This window comes from Siphateles boraxobius, unplaced genomic scaffold (genome assembly GCF_051911475.1).
Source record: "Siphateles boraxobius isolate OS27281-9 unplaced genomic scaffold, OSU_SipBor_1 23, whole genome shotgun sequence".
Lineage (NCBI taxonomy): Eukaryota > Metazoa > Chordata > Actinopteri > Cypriniformes > Leuciscidae > Siphateles > Siphateles boraxobius.
Window position 1 is genome coordinate 1,832,619 of NW_027508844.1, and position 17,797 is coordinate 1,850,415.

The window sequence follows — 17,797 nt, forward strand, 5'->3', positions numbered from 1 at the left end:
TTTTGTACGAAGAGCGAGGCTGAGGAGGGGGAGCAGGAGGTGGTGCAGGCAGCCGAGGGCCGGCGTGATGTGCGGCGGCCAGCGGCAGAGAGAGGACGTGTGGGGCTGGCGTTGTCCGAGGGAGCGTTGGGATGGGGAGCACCCTCACACTCTGCTGGGGCAGTGAGAGGTCCAGAAAGAGAGGCTGTGTTGCCGGAAAAGGTCCTGTTGCAGCTGCAGCAGCCGGTGGTATGGCCAGGACAACAGCTGAGGGGGCATGCGGTAAAGGCGCCAGTGGGCGCACTGGCGCTGGCAGAACAGGCACCGGTGCTGCCACAGCCGGTGCTGCTGCCAGAGGTCCCGCCGCCCTTGGCGCTGCCGTCCTCGCCTGGCCTGTTGCTGCTGCCGGAGAACGATCCACCGCTGTTGCTGGGCACGGCGCCGAACCCGCTGCCGCTGGTGGTCGTCCCTCTGCTGCAACGCCTGAAGCTAGCACAGTCCTCTCCTTCTCCCGCTGCATCCTGGTGAACCTGAAAACGGATTTCAACGTAGTGTTTTAGTTACATGTTCAATTTTGAGAGCATGCCATTCAAGCATGTCATTACCATAACATCAAAAGCATCAAACATACAATAGCGAGAGGGTCCTGGCGTTCAGCTCAAAGAGCTGTATGGGCGCCCGAGCCATCAGCCTCTGGTGGCCCAGCACAAGGTCCCGGATGTGCTGGTACCGAAGCAGTATGCTGTCCCACCGCGACCTCCGGGCACCGCGCGCACGGCTGCCCGAGGGGATCAAGCGGCAGAGCTGGGTGCATACTGCCTCTACCAGCCGGCTTGCGCTGGGACTGCTGGCAGGTCCAGAGGTCTCTCCGACCAGGCAGCTGTGGACAATGGACAAAAACAATGACAGATATGAGCATGATAATGGGCAACATTACATAAAGCAGCTTGTTTGTACACCAGGGAAATGTATGATGGTAGCGTAGCTTTACCGTCTCAAGCTTTCCACACCAGGTATACTGGTAGGGCTTGGCTTGGCTGCCATGAAGCGCCCCTGAGCTGGCCTGTCCCTGTAGCGGGGAGGGTAAACTACTCGGGCCCTGTCGTACGGTGACAGGGCCTCGTAGAGCCTGATAAGCTCGTCTACCCTCCCCTCGGACAAGGCCGGGTCATGACGCAACCCCACCAAGGCCGTGGCCAACTGGACCACGGCCAGGTACCCCGGCTGGTCATCCGGTCCTCTGTAGTCCTGCAGACACACAAGAAGAGATGGAAAACAATAAGTCAGTTGGATGGAACAGAGCGAGCGCAGTTTTTGGTGATGCGAGATGCACTGCAGTCGCAGACCACAAAGAGGTGGCGTGCTTACCTCAGCAGCCTGCTGAGGCTCTGGCGAGGACCGGCCGGGGGAGTGGGGTGCGGGCTCGTGGGCACCGGTCGGACTGGATGGCTCGGGCGCGGGTGCGTCAGCCGGTCGCCCTGACCACGGGTCCGTCTGAGGAGCTGGGAACTCGCCAGGCACGTGCAGGGTGAGGTCCTCCACCTCCTGCGGGCCGTCGGCGAGCTCGTCATCCTCGACGAGTTGGGGAACGTCCCCCCCCCGCGTCCGGAATGTCAAGGTCCAAGCTGACGTCCTGCAGCACTCTGCCCGTCTGGGAGTACAGGTACTCGATGCCGATGAGTTCCCCTGAAGTACAACAACACAAATCGCATCAGTCAGTCTGGTACAAATATCATTCAGTGTGGACAGGTGTAAGCGCGGTGGCTTGAGTGTTCTTACCCGTGTACTCCCTGGGCTTGGTGTAATCCTTGACCACATTCGTGCCAAGCACCCTTTGGCTGAGCTGGTCAAGGGAGTGCTGCAGGGGGCCATTGTAGGAGCGGAGCAGCGGCCGTCCCTCCTGTGCCACGGACGCCGCCCTGTCGGCGTTCCACCGCGTCAACCCCTCCAGGAGAAATGCCTGGAAGTGCCAGGGATTGGCACTTTCTCCTGAGGAGGAACACAGATCTGTTTAGCAGTTTATTCAGTGCACACAATGTGAATGACAGCGAGTCGATGACAGTGAAAGATTGACATGACAGTGAAGCATGTGAAACATACCTGGAATGAAGCGGTTGAGATGCAGGTGGAACGACTCCAGGGACGTGGAGCCTCGTGCACAACGGTACACCGGCAGGCTGATCCCCCCCTTGGTCATCCTGCCGGTCTCAGTGTACAGCTCCACGCCCGGCGGGTCCTGGATGCAATGGAGGTGGCGCCGCTGCTCCGTCCAGATCTTCTGGATGCGGTCTTGGTCCAGCAGGGAAATCCCCATGGTGTCTCGTCCGTTGGCACCGCCGAAGGTTTCCAGGAGGTCACCGATCAGCCGCTCCGTCTCCTCCGCTCCACGCGTGCAGCGACGGCAATGGAGAGCCATATTCTTGCGGCTGACGTGCCTCCACACTCCGGCGTCGGATGAGAAGGTCATCCCCTGCGCCTCAAGCATCCTCTTCTTCGCCTTGAGCAACCGGGCTGCGTCCCCTGGGTCCCACAAGAAGATGCACGAAGACAGCTGCTGCAGGAAGGGTTTATACAGCTGGTGGCTCTCGGTGGTGACACCTGTAATGGAAAAATGCATGTTATATCAAGTTATGGAACCATGATGTCTCTTACTGTGATGCTGTTTGTTTAATTATTGTTTTTGCCACAACGCACCTGACGCGAACCGCCGCATCAGGTGCCAGATGTCCAGCCGGACCACCAGCTTGTCCCACTTCCCGAACATGTCAGCTGTCTTGGATCCCCGTGGGACGAACAACAGTCCCGGTCGACGTAGAGGAGCTGAGGCGGCTCCACCCCAGCGTCCCGATACTGCCGTATTAACCCAGCAGCCATGGGCAACAGGCCGGCACCCTCGGCGTCCGTGAGCACGGACATGAGCACCTGTCCTTGCTCGTTGCCGACGTTCGTTGCCCACGCTGCGGTCTGGGCAGCAGCACCGGCGAGCTTCCGGGTCACCTGTTTGAAAGAATAAAGCATCTCAGTAAGGCTGCACGCACATAGCTAGAGCGTGATACTCCGCACCACATTTATATACATATATATTTATACATACATAGCACCACATTTACCTTCTTGGTCGAATCCATCTTCAAAACCGTTCCAAAGACGGAGGTGACCCGGGCCTTCACGTCCTCCAGGCGGGAGAGGATGTCGTGGCAGTACACCATTAACAGCCATGCGTACTGGGGCACGGCTGGCGGTTTTGGTGGTGGGGTGCACATGCGCACGACACCTCGCGTCGTGAAGGGCTCCATGACGCTGAGGTAGTGTATGGACCGCCGCATCCAGGCCTTTGTGTGTGCCTCACAGAGTTTTTTGTACAGCTGTGTGGCGCTGTTCCCCCGAGGACGCTCACGCAGCTGGATGATTACCCGCCGGTCGCAGGCAAGCTTACAGAGAGGAGCACATCATGTGTTACAGAAGAGCCACACACAGACACACTGTGACAGTGTTCAGACAGGTACTTACTTGTAGGTGAGGATTGCCGGCAAGAGGACGCCACACACAGACACACTGTGACAGTGTTCAGACAGCTACTTACTTGTAGGTGAGGATTGCCGGGAAGAGGGCGCGATGCCCCTCTCCCAGCTGACCCACGACCTCCTGCGACCAGGCAGCTACCTTCCTCTTACACCGACGGCACTCCAGGTACTCGGTGGCCATCAAGTACCAGCCGTCGATGTCCAGGACCCTCCGGATGGTCCTGTAGAGCCCACACTTGGTGACACAGACGCAGGGGCGTCCAGAGGAACAGCCGACACGTGAAGTAGGGGTACGAGCTGCTGATTGGCCCAAAACCGAAAACGCTCAACAAACGCTTGACAAACCGAGCTGCTGATTGGCCGGCATCCAGAGAACATTGCTGGGCACAGAGCGAAAGAATGACATGCAAATACGTGAAGCGCTCCATATTTTTGCAGCTGTGATCAAAGCCTGCTTCACTGGACTTGATTCATCCCCTCCTGCCACTCTTTGTTTTCATTCTTGTTCTCTTGTGTCACGAACTGGTGCATCTCCAATGTCTATAGCGCACTATCAGTTTTCCTGCCAACTCTTTTTTTTAATGCTTGTACTCTGGGGCCATCGACGAGTGTGTCCACTCCCTTTCTTCAGCAGATGCCGTTGAGGAACAGGGTTTGAACACAAAGGCAATATCTCCAACCATATACACGCACCATATTCTCTCTGAAGCAAGATTCTTCCGAAATAAATAGGAGCGTTTCGTTTTCAGTCTTTTCTCTAAGGGTTCGAACCTGAGAGCTTGTGCTTTCAAAGAAGGTCCCAGTTTCAATTCACTCGAACATCCAGAGCACATCAAGGGCACGCGCCGTGCACAAAAAGACAAGTCTGAAGGAAGGGGTGAGGAGAGGTGGTGACATGGAGCTCAATTTCAATGGCACCCAGAAAATCTTGCCGTGACCCGGATTCGAACCAGGGTTGCTGCGGCCACAAGGCAGAGTACTAACCACTATACAATCACGGCGAGCTTTCGGTCTACCCGACGTGTCCCTGAATACAAAGGGGCCTTGTCAACTTTAGCTTGCAGACAAAACTGTTTCTTACCAACATAACTCAGGGGTAATCCTGTAACAGTGACTCTGGAGAAGAAGTCACTGAAAAGAAAAGGATTCTGTTTTTCCTTTTATAAAGTTTAAGCTAGGCCTCCAGAAGGTTACAAACTAAAGCAGGCGCATGCTGTCAACGTAGTCGGTAGGATTCGAACCTGCGCGGGGAGACCCCAATGGATTTCTAGCCCATCGCCTTAACCACTCGGCCACGACTACAAGCTGGCTGAAAGGGGCACGTCGTTTGTCTATTGGTGCCTTGCAGCGTCGCTGCCCGAGGCCAGTGTAGATCAGCAAGAACTCAACAACAAAACGTACCGCTCCACAAAAAGTCGCTCGTTCGCCCGAACAGGGACTTGAACCCTGGACCCTCAGATTAAAAGTCTGATGCTCTACCAACTGAGCTATCCGGGCTCTTGCTCGAGAAGTGTGCGTGCTGCGTCGCAACGCACAGCAAAATGAATCGTATTGGCGCAGAAAAAAGAGTGTCCTCCAATGCATTGCGTTTCCTTCTTCGAAGATTCAGAATGGCCGTCAAAACGTCTGCTATATCAAAATATTTTTGCAAATTAGTGGGAATGCAGCCTATTAGACTGATGATAATAGTAATTAAAGGAAAATAATGCTAGGAAAAAGAACAAAAACTCACTGCTACTTGTCTGGAAAGCCTCTCACACTCTGCTGGGGCAGTGACAGGTCCAGAAAGAGAGGCTGTGTTGCCGGAAAAGGTCCTGTTGCAGCTGCAGCAGCCGGTGGTATGGCCAGGACAACAGCTGAGGGGGCATGCGGTAAAGGCGCCAGTGGGCGCACTGGCGCTGGCAGAACAGGCACCGGTGCTGCCACAGCCGGTGCTGCTGCCAGAGGTCCCGCCGCCCTTGGCGCTGCCGTCCTCGCCTGGCCTGTTGCTGCTGCCGGAGAACGATCCACCGCTGTTGCTGGGCACGGCGCCGAACCCGCTGCCGCTGCCGCTGGTGGTCGTCCCTCTGCTGCAACGCCTGAAGCTAGCACAGTCCTCTCCTTCTCCCGCTGCATCCTGGTGAACCTGAAAACGGATTTCAACGTAGTGTTTTAGTTACATGTTCAATTTTGAGAGCATGCCATTCAAGCATGTCATTACCATAACATCAAAAGCATCAAACATACAATAGCGAGAGGGTCCTGGCGTTCAGCTCAAAGAGCTGTATGGGCGCCCGAGCCATCAGCCTCTGGTGGCCCAGCACAAGGTCCCGGATGTGCTGGTACCGAAGCAGTATGCTGTCCCACCGCGACCTCCGGGCACCGCGCGCACGGCTGCCCGAGGGGATCAAGCGGCAGAGCTGGGTGCATACTGCCTCTACCAGCCGGCTTGCGCTGGGACTGCTGGCAGGTCCAGAGGTCTCTCCGACCAGGCAGCTGTGGACAATGGACAAAAACAATGACAGATATGAGCATGATAATGGGCAACATTACATAAAGCAGCTTGTTTGTACACCAGGGAAATGTATGATGGTAGCGTAGCTTTACCGTCTCAAGCTTTCCACACCAGGTATACTGGTAGGGCTTGGCTTGGCTGCCATGAAGCGCCCCTGAGCTGGCCTGTCCCTGTAGCGGGGAGGGTAAACTACTCGGGCCCTGTCGTACGGTGACAGGGCCTCGTAGAGCCTGATAAGCTCGTCTACCCTCCCCTCGGACAAGGCCGGGTCATGACGCAACCCCACCAAGGCCGTGGCCAACTGGACCACGGCCAGGTACCCCGGCTGGTCATCCGGTCCTCTGTAGTCCTGCAGACACACAAGAAGAGATGGAAAACAATAAGTCAGTTGGATGGAACAGAGCGAGCGCAGTTTTTGGTGATGCGAGATGCACTGCAGTCGCAGACCACAAAGAGGTGGCGTGCTTACCTCAGCAGCCTGCTGAGGCTCTGGCGAGGACCGGCCGGGGGAGTGGGGTGCGGGCTCGTGGGCACCGGTCGGACTGGATGGCTCGGGCGCGGGTGCGTCAGCCGGTCGCCCTGACCGCGGGTCCGTCTGAGGAGCTGGGAACTCGCCAGGCACGTGCAGGGTGAGGTCCTCCACCTCCTGCGGGCCGTCGGCGAGCTCGTCATCCTCGACGAGTTGGGGAACGTCCCCCCCCCGCGTCCGGAATGTCAAGGTCCAAGCTGACGTCCTGCAGCACTCTGCCCGTCTGGGAGTACAGGTACTCGATGCCGATGAGTTCCCCTGAAGTACAACAACACAAATCGCATCAGTCAGTCTGGTACAAATATCATTCAGTGTGGACAGGTGTAAGCGCGGTGGCTTGAGTGTTCTTACCCGTGTACTCCCTGGGCTTGGTGTAATCCTTGACCACATTCGTGCCAAGCACCCTTTGGCTGAGCTGGTCAAGGGAGTGCTGCAGGGGGCCATTGTAGGAGCGGAGCAGCGGCCGTCCCTCCTGTGCCACGGACGCCGCCCTGTCGGCGTTCCACCGCGTCAACCCCTCCAGGAGAAATGCCTGGAAGTGCCAGGGATTGGCACTTTCTCCTGAGGAGGAACACAGATCTGTTTAGCAGTTTATTCAGTGCACACAATGTGAATGACAGCGAGTCGATGACAGTGAAAGATTGACATGACAGTGAAGCATGTGAAACATACCTGGAATGAAGCGGTTGAGATGCAGGTGGAACGACTCCAGGGACGTGGAGCCTCGTGCACAACGGTACACCGGCAGGCTGATCCCCCCCTTGGTCATCCTGCCGGTCTCAGTGTACAGCTCCACGCCCGGCGGGTCCTGGATGCAATGGAGGTGGCGCCGCTGCTCCGTCCAGATCTTCTGGATGCGGTCTTGGTCCAGCAGGGAAATCCCCATGGTGCCTCGTCCATGGCACCGCCGAAGGTTTCCAGGAGGTCACCGATCAGCCGCTCCGTCTCCGCCGCTCCACGCGTGCAGCGACGGCAATGGAGAGCCATATTCTTGCGGCTGACGTGCCTCCACACTCCGGCGTCGGACGAGAAGGTCATCCCCTGCGCCTCAAGCATCCTCTTCTTCGTCTTGAGCAACCGGGCTGCGTCCCCTGGGTCCCACAAGAAGATGCACGAAGACAGCTGCTGTAGGAAGGGTTTATACAGCTGGTGGCTCTCGGTGGTGACACCTGTTATGGAAAAATGCATGTTATATCAAGTTATGGAACCATGATGTCTCTTACTGTGATGCTGTTTGTTTAATTATTGTTTTTGCCACAACGCACCTGACGCGAACCGCCGCATCAGGTGCCAGATGTCCAGCCGGACCACCAGCTTGTCCCACTTCCCGAACATGTCAGCTGTCTTGGATCCCCCGTGGGACGAACAACAGTCCCGGTCGACGTAGAGGAGCTGAGGCGGCTCCACCCCAGCGTCCCAATACTGCCGCATTAACCCAGCAGCCATGGGCAACAGGCCGGCACACTCGGCGTCCGTGAGTACGGACATGAGCACCTGTCCTTGCTCGTTGCCGACATTCGTTGCCCACGCTGCGGTCTGGGCAGCAGCACCGGCGAGCTTCCGGGTCACCTGTTTGAAAGAATAAAGCATCTCAGTAAGGCTGCACGCACATAGCTAGAGCGTGATACTCCGCACCACATTTATATACATATATATTTATACATACATAGCACCACATTTACCTTCTTGGTCGAATCCATCTTCAAAACCGTTCCAAAGACGGAGGTGACCCGGGCCTTCACGTCCTCCAGGCGGGAGAGGATGTCGTGGCAGTACACCATTAACAGCCATGCGTACTGGGGCACGGGTGGCGGTTTTGGTGGTGGGGTGCACATGCGCACGACACCTCGCGACGTGAAGGGCTCCATGACGCTGAGGTAGTGTATGGACCGCCGCATCCAGGCCTTTGTGTGTGCCTCACAGAGTTTTTTGTACAGCTGTGTGGCGCTGTTCCCCCGAGGACGCTCACGCAGCTGGATGATTACCCGCCGGTCGCAGGCAAGCCTACAGAGAGGAGCACATCATGTGTTACAGAAGAGCCACACACAGACACACTGTGACAGTGTTCAGACAGGTACTTACTTGTAGGTGAGGATTGCCGGCAAGAGGGCGCCACACACAGACACACTGTGACAGTGTTCAGACAGCTACTTACTTGTAGGTGAGGATTGCCGGGAAGAGGGCGCCACAAACAGACATACTGTGACAGTGTTCAGACAGCTACTTACTTGTAGGTGAGGATTGCCGGGAAGAGGGCGCGATGCCCCTCTCCCAGCTGACCCACGACCTCCTGCGACCAGGCAGCTACCTTCCTCTTACACCGACGGCACTCCAGGTACTCGGTGGCCATCAAGTACCAGCCGTCGATGTCCAGGACCCTCCGGATGGTCCTGTAGAGCCCACACTTGGTGAGGGCCCTATTACAGCATGTCGGCCGGACGCCCCACAGACGCAGGGGCGTCCAGAGGAACAGCCGACACGTGAAGTAGGGGTACGAGCTGCTGATTGGCCCAAAACCGAAAACGCTCAACAAACGCTCGACAATCCGAGCTGCTGATTGGCCGGGATCCAGAGAACATTGCTGGGCACAGAGCGAAAGAATGACATGCAAATACGTGAAGCGCTCCATATTTTTGCAGCTGTGATCAAAGCCTGCTTCACTGGACTTGATTCATCCCCTCCTGCCACTCTTTGTTTTCATTCTTGTTCTCTTGTGTCAAGAACTGGTGCATCTCCAATGTCTATAGCGCACTATCAGTTTTCCTGCCAACTCTTTTTTTTAATGCTTGTACTCTGGGGCCATCGACGAGTGTGTCCACTCCCTTTCTTCAGCAGATGCCGTTGAGGAACAGGGTTTGAACACAAAGGCAATATCTCCAACCATATACACGCACCATATTCTCTCTGAAGCAAGATTCTTCCGAAATAAATAGGAGCGTTTCGTTTTCAGTCTTTTCTCTAAGGGTTCGAACCTGAGAGCTTGTGCTTTCAAAGAAGGTCCCAGTTTCAATTCACTCGAACATCCAGAGCACATCAAGGGCACGCGCCGTGCACAAAAAGACATGTCTGAAGGAAGGGGTGAGGAGAGGTGGCGACATGGAGCTCAATTTCAATGGCACACAGAAAATCTTGCCGTGACCCGGATTCGAACCGGGGTTGCTGCGGCCACAACGCAGAGTACTAACCACTATACGATCACGGCGAGCTACAGGTCTACCCGACGTGTCCCTGAATACAAAGGGGCCTTGTCATCTTTAGCTTGCAGAGAAAACTGTTTCTTACCAACATAACTATTTTCAAGGGTAATCCTGTAACAGTGACTCTGGAGAAGAAGTCACTGAAAGAAAAGGATTCTTTTTTTCCTTTTATAAAGTTTAAGCTAGGCCTCCAGAAGGTTACACACTAAAGCAGGCTCATGCTGTCAACGTAGTCGGCAGGATTCGAACCTGCGCGGGGAGACCCCAATGGATTTCTAGTCCATCGCCTTAACCACTCGGCCACGACTACAAGCTGGCTGAAAGGGGCACGTCGTTTGTGGATTGGTGCCTTGCAGCGTCGCTGCCCGAGGCCAGTGTAGATCAGCAAGAACTCAACAACAAAACGTACCGCTCCACTAAAAGAGGCTCGTTCACCCGAACAGGGACTTGAACTGTGGACCCTCAGATTAAAAGTCTGATGCTCTACCGACTGAGCTACCCGGGCTCTTGCTCGAGAAGCGTGCGTGCTGCGTGGGAACGCACAGCAAAATGAATCGTATTGGCGCAGAAAAAAGAGTGTCCTCCAATGCTTTGCATTTCCTTCTTCGAAGATTCAGAATGGCCGTCAAAACGTCTGCTATGTCAAAATATATTTGCTAATTAGTGGGAATGCAGCCTAGTAGACTGATGATAATAGTAATTAAAGGAAAATAATGCTAGGAAAAAGAACAAATACTCACTGCTACTTGTCTGGAAAGCCTCTTCACACGCTTCAATGCTGTTGACTTGCCGCGCTCCTATCGTTATTGTAAACTTGTGTCAAAGGCGCAGTTGTTTGTAGCCAGTGGCGCAAAAAGTGGGTATGCGCTATATGCGGCGCATAGGGGCGCCGCATCATGAGGGCGCCAAAGCGATGGCTAAATTTTTTTAAATTTTTTATAAGTTATATACATTTATATAAAATTTATACAAGTTAAATATAAAAAAAGTTATATAAATTTTAGGGGACTAACAGGCTAGAGTAGGCGTCGGTGCCCTCATAATATTCCATCATTCAATTTATTTTGACATAGAAGGGTATCGCGAGCGGGCGGGGGCGCGCGCGTGAGCGCTGAGGAGCAGCACAGGAGTGCGTTATCGTTGAAACTCGAAAAAGATGAATGAAGCAAAAAAGCGGTCGGGGGCTAAAAATAGAAAAAGAAGGAGGTTAAAGGAGATGGCATGTCAAGGGATGCGACAGCAGCTAAATAAGTGGATGGTGAAATGCAACAGGTATGTGATGTTTGTGCTTGGAGGAGGCTTGCAAATATTCATGTTAACAGACTAACGTTTGCTAACTCTGGGAATGTAGCAGCCAGAGCTAGCTAGTTTAGAATATGCAAAACCGAGGTTGATGAGCTGAAAACTAAAAAATATAAGGTAGCATGTACAATAAATGACAAGAATCTGGAAAACAACTAATGCAATATCTCTGGTTTACCATGGAATCATGCGTAGATTTGCTACCAAGCTTGGAGGCTTGCATATATTAATGTTAACAGCAAGTGTTTGCTAACTTAATGCAAAATAATATTGCTGATATCCACATTTAGATTTTGGTTAAACCTTATGGTACCAATCCCATGCATGACATATCTCAATTTTATTCAAGTAAAATAACAACTGGAAAATATAAGGTAGCATGCACAATAAATGACTAGAAGCTGGAAAACATGACTTATGCAATAAGGCTGGTTTATCATGGAAACAAATAGATTTTGTTTTACCATTCATGTATGTTCATGTTAGCTGTGCTATCAGACATACAAGCTATAGTTACATCTGCTGGGTGACATGGAAGCTGTATTTAGGGTCAGATCTCTCTCTCTCTTTAAAGATCTGTGCTATATAATATGTATGATCAAGTGGCAAACAGCAACGAGGCTTTTGTTGACCACTTGGACAAAATCTGTTTCTGTTTTTTTTGTTTTTGTTCACTGACATAATTTATGTCATCATTGTTGTCATTGTCACAAGTACAGGGATTTGCAAAGAAAAAAAGAACATTTTCTGGGATAAGGAAGATTTGATGGATGATCATTTTGATACAAATGACAGCTACACACAATATGATTATTATTATATATATATATATATATATATATATATATGTGTGTGTGTGTGTGTATGTATGTGTATATGTGTATGTTTGTAACTGTTTATTCTGTAACTTTTTATTATTTGTTAACATTGTTAATATATATATATATTTATATATATGATATGTGTGTGTGTATTGGGGGGGCGCCAAAATTGTTGCTGCATACCCCTCTAACACTGGGTAGTTGCGCCCCTGTTTGTAGCAAATAGCAAGCCCGCAGCACTCTAGGTAACAGCCAGCGAGTGTACTGACACCTAGTGATTAGAAAATATACACGCACCATATTCTCTCTGAAGCAAGATTCTTCCGAAATAAATAGGAGCGTTTTTTTTTCAATCTTTTCTCTAAGGGTTCGAACCTGGGAGCTCGTGCTTTCAAAGAAGGTCCCAGTTTCAATTCACTCGAACATCCAGAGCACATCAAGGGCACGCACCGTGCACAAAGAGAGAAGTCTGAAGGACGGGGTGAGGAGAGGTGGTGACATGGAGCTCAATTTCAATGGCACCCAGAAAATCTTGCCGTGACCCGGATTCGAACCGGGGTTGCTGCGGCCACAACGCAGAGTACTAACCACTATACAATCACGGCGAGCTACCAGTCTACCTGACGTGTCCTTGAATACAAAGGGGCCTTGTCATCTTTAGCTTGCAGACAAAACTGTTTCTTACCAACATAACTCTTTTCAAGGGTAATCCTGTAACAGTGACTCTGGAGAAGAAGTCACTGAAAAGAAAAGGATTCTGTTTTTCCTTTTATAAAGTTTAAGCTAGGCCTCCAGAAGGTTACAGACTAAAGCAGGCGCATGCTGTCAACGTAGTCGGTAGGATTCGAACTTGCGCGGGGAGACCCCAATGGATTTCTCGTCCATCGCCTTAACCACTCGGCCACGACTACAAGCTGGCTGAAAGGGGCATGTCGTTTGTGGATTGGTGCCTTGCAGCGTCGCTGCCGGAGGTCAGTGTAGATCAGCAAGAACTCAACAACAAAACGTACCGCTCCACAAAAAGACGCTCGTTCGCCCGAACAGGGACTTGAACCCTGGACCCTCAGATTAAAAGTCTGATGCTCTACCGACTGAGCTATCCGGGCTCTTGCTCGAGAAGTGTGCGTGCTGCGTGGGAACGCACAGCAAAATGAATCGTATTGGCGCAGAAAAAAGAGTGTCCTCCAATGCATTGCGTTTCCTTCTTCGAAGATTCAGAATGGCCGTCAAAACGTCTGCTATGTCAAAATATATTTGCAAATTAGTGGGAATGCAGCCTATTAGACTGATGATAATAGTAATTAAAGGAAAATAATGCTAGGAAAAAGAACAAAAACTCACTGCTACTTGTCTGGAAAGCCTCTTCACACGCTTCAATGCTTTTGACTTGCCGCGCTCTTATCGTTATTGTAAACTTGTGTCAAAGGCGCAGTTGTTCGTAGCAAATAGCAAGCCCGCGGCACTCTAGGTAACAGCCAGCGAGTGTACTGACACCTAGCGATTAGAAAATATACACGCACCATATTATCTCTGAAGCAAGATTCTTCCCACATAAATAGGAGCATTTCGTTTTCAGTCTTTTCTCTAAGGGTTCGAACCTGAGAGCTCGAGCTTTCAAAGAAGGTCCCAGTTTCAATTCACTCGAACATCCAGAGCACATCAAGGGCACGCGCCGTGCACAAAAAGAGTAGTCTGAAGGACGGGGTGAGGACAGGTGGCGACATGGAGCTCAATTTCAATGGCACCCAGAAAATCTTGCCGGCACCCGGATTTGAACCGGGGTTGCTGCAGCCACAACGCAGAGTACTAACCACTATACGATCACGGCGAACTACCAGTCTACCTGACGTGTCCTTGAATACAAAGGGGCCTTGTCATCTTTAGCTTGCAGACAAAACTGTTTCTTACCAACATAACTCTTTTCAAGGGTAATCCTGTAACAGTGACTCTGGAGAAGAAGTCACTGAAAAGAAAAGGATTCTGTTTTTCCTTTTATAAAGTTTAAGCTAGGCCTCCAGAAGGTTACAAACTAAAGCAGGCGCATGCTGTCAACGTAGTCGGTAGGATTCGAACCTGCGCGGGGAGACCCCAATGGATTTCTAGCCCATCGCCTTAACCACTCGGCCACGACTACAAGCTGGCTGAAAGGGGCACGTCGTTTGTCGATTGGTGCCTTGCAGCGTCGCTGCCCGAGGCCAGTGTAGATCAGCAAGAACTCAACAACAAAACGTACCGCTCCACAAAAAGTCGCTCGTTCGCCCGAACAGGGACTTGAACCCTGGACCCTCAGATTAAAAGTCTGATGCTCTACCAACTGAGCTATCCGGGCTCTTGCTCGAGAAGTGTGCGTGCTGCGTCGGAACGCACAGCAAAATGAATCGTATTGGCGCAGAAAAAAGAGTGTCCTCCAATGCATTGCGTTTCCTTCTTCGAAGATTCAGAATGGCCGTCAAAACGTCTGCTATATCAAAATATTTTTGCAAATTAGTGGGAATGCAGCCTATTAGACTGATGATAATAGTAATTAAAGGAAAATAATGCTAGGAAAAAGAACAAAAACTCACTGCTACTTGTCTGGAAAGCCTATTCACACGCTTCAATGCTGTTGACTTGCCGCGCTCTTATCGTTATTGTAAACTTGTGTCAAATAGCAAGCCCGCGGCACTCTAGGTAACAGCCAGCGAGTGTACTGACACCTAGCGATTAGAAAATATACACGCACCATATTCTCTCTGAAGCAAGATTCTTCCCACATAAATAGGAAAATTTCGTTTTCAGTCTTTTCTCTAAGGGTTCGAACCTGAGAGCTCGTGCTTTCAAAGAAGGTCCCAGTTTCAATTCACTCGAACATCCAGAGCACATCAAGGGCACGCGCCGTGCACAAAAAGAGTAGTCTGAAGGACGGGGTGAGGACAGGTGGCGACATGGAGCTCAATTTCAATGGCAGCCAGAAAATCTTGCCGTGACCCGGATTCGAACCGGGGTTGCTGCGGCCACAACGCAGAGTACTAACCACTATACGATCACGGCGAGCTACCAGTCTACCTGACGTGTCCTTGAATACAAAGGGGCGTTGTAATCTTTAGCTTGCAGACAAAACTGTTTCTTACCAACACAACTCTTTTCAAGGGAAATCCTGTAACAGTGACTGTGGAGAAGAAGTCACTGAAAGAAAAGGATTGTTTTTTTCCTTTTATAAAGTTTAAGCTAGGCCTCCAGAAGGTTACACACTAAAGCAGGATCATGCTGTCAACGTAGTCGGCAGGATTCGAACCTGCGCAGGGGGAGCCCCATTGGATTTCTAGTCCATCGCCTTAACCACTCGGCCACAACTACAAGCTGGCTGAAAGGGGCACGTCGTTTGTGGATTGGTGCCTTGCAGCGTCGCTGCCCGAGGCCAGTGTAGATCAGCAAGAACTCAACAACAAAACGTACCGCTCCACAAAAAGAGGCTTGTTCACCCGAACAGGGACTTGAACTCTGGACCCTCAGATTAAAAGTCTGATGCTCTACCGACTGAGCTATCCGGGCTCTTGCTCGAGAAGCGTGCGTGTTGCGTGGGAACGCACAGCAAAATGAATCGTATTGGCGCAGAAAAAAGAGTGTCCTCCAATGCTTTGCGTTTCCTTCTTCGAAGATTCAGAATGGCCGTCAAAACGTCTGCTATGTCAAAATATATTTGCTAATTAGTGGGAATGCAGCCTAGTAGACTGATGATAATAGTAATTAAAGGAAAATAATGCTAGGAAAAAGAACAAATACTCACTGCTACTTGTCTGGAAAGCCTCTTCACAAGCTTCAATGCTGTTGACTTGCCGCGCTCCTATCGTTATTGTAAACTTGTGTCAAAGGCGCAGTTGTTTGTAGCCAGTGGCGCAAAAAGTGGGTATGCGCTATATGCGGCGCATAGGGGCGCCGCATCATGAGGGCGCCAAAGCGATGGTTACATTTTTTTTTTTTTATAAGTTATATACATTTATATAAAATTTATACAAGTTAAATATAAAAAAAGTTATATAAATTTTAGAGGACTAACAGGCTAGAGTAGGCGTCGGTGCCCTCATAATATTCCATCATTCAATTTATTTTGACATAGAAGGGTATCGCGAGCGGGCGGGGGCGCGCGCGTGAGCGCTGAGGAGCAGCACAGGAGTGCGTTATCGTTGAAACTCGAAAAAGATGAATGAAGCAAAAAAGCGGTCGGGGGCTAAAAATAGAAAAAGAAGGAGGTTAAAGGAGATGGCATGTCAAGGGATGCGACAGCAGCTAAATAAGTGGATGGTGAAATGCAACAGGTATGTGATGTTTGTGCTTGGAGGAGGCTTGCAAATATTCATGTTAACAGACTAACGTTTGCTAACTCTGGGAATGTAGCAGCCAGAGCTAGCTAGTTTAGAATATGCAAAACCGAGGTTGATGAGCTGAAAACTAAAAAATATAAGGTAGCATGTACAATAAATGACAAGAATCTGGAAAAGAACTAATGCAATATCTCTGGTTTACCATGGAATCATGCGTAGATTTGCTACCAAGCTTGGAGGCTTGCAAATATTAATGTTAACAGCAAGTGTTTGCTAACTTAATGCAAAATAATATTGCTGATATCTACATTTAGATTTTGGTTAAACCTTATGGTACCAATCCCATGCATGACATATCTCAATTTTATTAAAGTAAAGTAACAACTGGAAAATATAAGGTAGCATGCACAATAAATGACTAGAAGCTGGAAAACATGACTTATGCAATAAGGCTGGTTTATCATGGAAACAAATAGATTTTGTTTTACCATTCATGTATGTTCATGTTAGCTGTGCTATCAGACATACAAGCTATAGTTACATCTGCTGGGTGACATGGAAGCTGTATTTAGGGTCAGATCTCTCTCTCTCTTTAAAGATCTGTGCTATATAATATGTATGATCAAGTGGCAAACAGCAACGAGGCTTTTGTTGACCACTTGGACAAAATCTGTTTCTGTTTTTTTTTTTTTTTTCACTGACATAATTTATGTCATCATTGTTGTCATTGTCACAAGTACAGGGATTTGCAAAGAAAAAAAGAACATTTTCTGGGATAAGGAAGATTTGATGGATAATCATTTTGATACAAATGACAGCTACACACAATATGATTATTATTATATATATATGCAACCGAACCACTCATAGTGGTAGCTCTCTTTTGCCTTTCTCATCTTTGGGGGCTCACCTTTCCTCAGTCGCTCCTGGTTCTCAAGGGCTGCCTTGCGTAATCGCCATTCACGCTGGCGATTAAAGGGATCTAGTGCTTGGTGAGGGAACCTAGGTTGGTCGGGACAGTAGGAGGTGGATGAACAGCCCTGGGTGGATGCTGAGGGTGGTGGTTGGGTGGCAGGCCAGCCCTGGATGGATGCTGAGGGTGGTGGGTGGGTTGCAGACCAGCCCTAGGTGGATGCTGAGGTTGGTGGGTGGGTTGCAGACCAGCCCTGGGTGGATGCTGAGGGTGGTGGGTGGGTTGCAGACCAGCCCTGGTTGGAGGACCAGCCCCGGGTGGATGCTGAGGGTGGTGGGTGGGTTGCAGACCAGCCCTGGTTGGAGAACCAGCCCTGGGTGGATGCTGAGGGTGGTGGGTGGGTTGCAGACCAGCCCTGGTTGGAGGACCAGCCCTGGGTGGATGCTGAGGGTGGTGGGTGGGTTGCAGACCAGCCCTGGTTGGAGGACCAGCCCTGGGTGGATGCTGAGGGTGGTGGTTGGGTGGCAGGCCAGCCCTGGATGGATGCTGAGGGTGGTGGGTGGGTTGTAGACCAGCCCTGGGTGGATGCTGAGGTTGGTGGGTGGGTTGCAGACCAGCCCTGGGTGGATGCTGAGGGTTGTGGGTGGGTGGAGGACCAAACATGAGAGTGTGCCAGGGGTGCCTGGTAAGAAGACCAGCTCTGGTAGTGTGTTGGGGATGGCTTGTAGGCAGAGGAC

General features: G+C 51.1%; 10 non-coding genes across 10 annotated transcripts; all 10 read right to left on the reverse strand.

Annotated features, from left to right (window-relative positions):
* Positions 1–4,723: 4,723 nt before the first annotated feature.
* On the reverse strand, positions 4,724–4,805 carry trnas-aga (transfer RNA serine (anticodon AGA)). The gene has a single exon. It is a non-coding gene; the product is annotated as a tRNA-Ser (tRNA).
* A 122-nt stretch (positions 4,806–4,927) lies between these two features.
* On the reverse strand, positions 4,928–5,000 carry trnak-uuu (transfer RNA lysine (anticodon UUU)). The gene has a single exon. It is a non-coding gene; the product is annotated as a tRNA-Lys (tRNA).
* Positions 5,001–9,656: 4,656 nt separating this feature from the next.
* Positions 9,657–9,728, reverse strand: trnah-gug (transfer RNA histidin (anticodon GUG)). The gene has a single exon. It is a non-coding gene; the product is annotated as a tRNA-His (tRNA).
* Positions 9,729–9,951: 223 nt separating this feature from the next.
* trnas-aga (transfer RNA serine (anticodon AGA)) lies at positions 9,952–10,033 on the reverse strand. The gene has a single exon. It is a non-coding gene; the product is annotated as a tRNA-Ser (tRNA).
* A 2,346-nt stretch (positions 10,034–12,379) lies between these two features.
* Positions 12,380–12,451, reverse strand: trnah-gug (transfer RNA histidin (anticodon GUG)). Its single transcript has one exon. It is a non-coding gene; the product is annotated as a tRNA-His (tRNA).
* Positions 12,452–12,879: 428 nt separating this feature from the next.
* trnak-uuu (transfer RNA lysine (anticodon UUU)) lies at positions 12,880–12,952 on the reverse strand. The gene has a single exon. It is a non-coding gene; the product is annotated as a tRNA-Lys (tRNA).
* A 946-nt stretch (positions 12,953–13,898) lies between these two features.
* trnas-aga (transfer RNA serine (anticodon AGA)) lies at positions 13,899–13,980 on the reverse strand. The gene has a single exon. It is a non-coding gene; the product is annotated as a tRNA-Ser (tRNA).
* A 122-nt stretch (positions 13,981–14,102) lies between these two features.
* On the reverse strand, positions 14,103–14,175 carry trnak-uuu (transfer RNA lysine (anticodon UUU)). Its single transcript has one exon. It is a non-coding gene; the product is annotated as a tRNA-Lys (tRNA).
* Positions 14,176–14,804: 629 nt separating this feature from the next.
* trnah-gug (transfer RNA histidin (anticodon GUG)) lies at positions 14,805–14,876 on the reverse strand. Its single transcript has one exon. It is a non-coding gene; the product is annotated as a tRNA-His (tRNA).
* A 223-nt stretch (positions 14,877–15,099) lies between these two features.
* trnas-aga (transfer RNA serine (anticodon AGA)) lies at positions 15,100–15,182 on the reverse strand. Its single transcript has one exon. It is a non-coding gene; the product is annotated as a tRNA-Ser (tRNA).
* Between the last annotated feature and the right edge of the window lie 2,615 nt (positions 15,183–17,797).